This window comes from Aplysia californica, unplaced genomic scaffold, assembly GCF_000002075.1.
Source record: "Aplysia californica isolate F4 #8 unplaced genomic scaffold, AplCal3.0 scaffold00609, whole genome shotgun sequence".
NCBI classification, from domain to species: domain Eukaryota; kingdom Metazoa; phylum Mollusca; class Gastropoda; order Aplysiida; family Aplysiidae; genus Aplysia; species Aplysia californica.
The window spans coordinates 332,490-334,739 of record NW_004797879.1 but is presented as its reverse complement, the minus strand read 5'-3'; positions in this window follow the sequence as shown (position 1 = coordinate 334,739).

Here is a 2,250-nt window from a genome sequence, read left to right as displayed (position 1 = left end):
ACCTTCTTTCTTATCTAGACTTCAGTGCGTAAGTCGGGCATTCGGTCAGCGCAGGTAGACCACAGTTCCGCCGCGAGAGAGGGCTCCTATCAGGCGTACGGTGCCGCCCACAGAGCATCCTCCATTACTTTTAATCTCCTTGGTCACACTCCTACTCGTACTTCTTTTCTTCCTCTCTTGGCGCTCTGCTTCTATCGCTTTTTAGTTTTTCCGAGCACTGAAAGACGATGTTGAATCAAAGTTCTCAAAGTGAAATGAACATATTTTGAAATGTTCTGAATAAAGTGACTCAGTTTCTGAACCGCCATTGATTTGGTCAAATTCGAAAGTTAAGTGGTTTGGGAGTTTTTGGCGGCCAAAGGGACGGACTTTCAAATATGTATAGATAGAGATGACGCACATTCTTATTGCAACAAAATGCACAATGCAAAGTCAAATCACTCATAATTATTGGGGCGTCCATATGAGCTTATATTAAATTACCAGACACATTTAACTGATTTTCATTCTTGCGTATTTCTGGCTAGCTATATATGGTGCGCATCATTTGACTCAATTTGGAGCCGAAATAAAGGAAAAGGGGGAGGGGGGGGTAGTAACGCTCGGGCGAGTGGTTTTAATGCCCTTCATTATATTGGGACCCATGGTTTGCAGGTTTCGCTCCAAAGATTTTATAGAGAACAAAGAGCTGTGGCCGATACAATGCACGGTATTGTAGTCCAAAACTGGATGAATCAAATGGTCGCTTTTAAGCACAAGGGGAAAAATATGCTGTTTGGAGAAAATCGAAGGTAAAGTTTTTGACCATTGTTCGGTTTCATTAAAAGACTAGGAGAGCTTTCTTTATAACCAAACAAAATATTATAAGTGCCGAAGAATAGAGGTGGTAGAAGAGAGTAACAAATGCGAAAAAGAGAGGGGAGATACGGAAGATAGATGTTTGATAGATGTAAGGAGTAAACCACACCAGGGCACCCGCCAACCACCCACAGCCAGAGGAGAAGTCTGGTTTGTTAGGAAGGGTAATCAAAATGAGACAAAGATCCAGGTAGAAATGTGACCACACACGAAAAACTTCCCCACAATACAAACTTCTTATTCGAGCCGGCATCACTGAACTGTGAATGCCCACAGATCCTGAATTCATTATTCATATTATTATTGTATGCTCAACCGCCAAAATAATCGAGAAAATATCTCATATAAATAGATCTAATAATAATTGTGTTCCCACTTTGGGCAAAACGAAACTATAATAACTTTTAAACGCACAATGGAAATAATAATGATCTCAAGATTTTTTTAAACAGTAAACGTAGCTGAAGATGTGAATGCATTAACAAAAGACAAAGAAGGAGAGAAGACAGGACAATAATACATGTGCAAATTAAATATTAGAAATTTGGTGTCAGATTTTGCTATCTTATATTTTATCTAAACAAGCTTTTCGTGGCCAGGAAATCATAATCGTGACCTGATTTTAGAGCGGCAAAAAGTCGAGGGGAAAAAAGACAAGCACTCGCAGCAATCCACGTGATTTTTAGGAGTCAACCCCCCCGCCCCTAGTTCGCCAATCCAATAGGCCCTACTCAGCTTACATAATCAGTGCTTGAGTGCTTGTGATTGTTTATAAAAGTGGTCCAAAAGTGGGTAAACAGGGTATTTTGATGCAGTGAAACAGTTTGGGGTGTTGTGCACACGGGTCAAATTCAATTTTTTAAAAATTTGTAAGGCCTACGTCTATGGGTGTACAATGTATTTTAGTTTAGTTTTAGTAAGGTTTTACGGCGCTCGCACATTGTATTTAACGACGACGATGTTCCCAAATACGGTCGGAAGAGAATCAGTTATTTTGATTATATTATTTATAGTAAACGCTTCGCCACTGCCCACAGTTTGTCTGGGGGCTCTCGTGGCCTAGAGGTTAAGGTGTTGGCCTCTCATTCAAAGGTCCCGGGTTCGATTCCGGGTAGCGACCAAAAAATTTTCTTCTCTAAAATTGTCTCCTTTCACACCCTTTCCTGATCTCTAACAATGTTCTGTTGTCTGCTTTCATTTCCACTTTCTGCCCCCACCCCCTCACCTCCTTTGCCCCCTCCTCTGGGCTCCTGACTCTTTCTGCAGCCTTTCTACTGATACTCCTTGGCTCCTCCTAACTGCTGTCTTTCTGCCACACCCCTGGTCTTCTGGTAGGAAAGATCTACACCTAGCCTTCTCGGACAAGGGCGAAAAATCTCGGAGGGCCCGTGC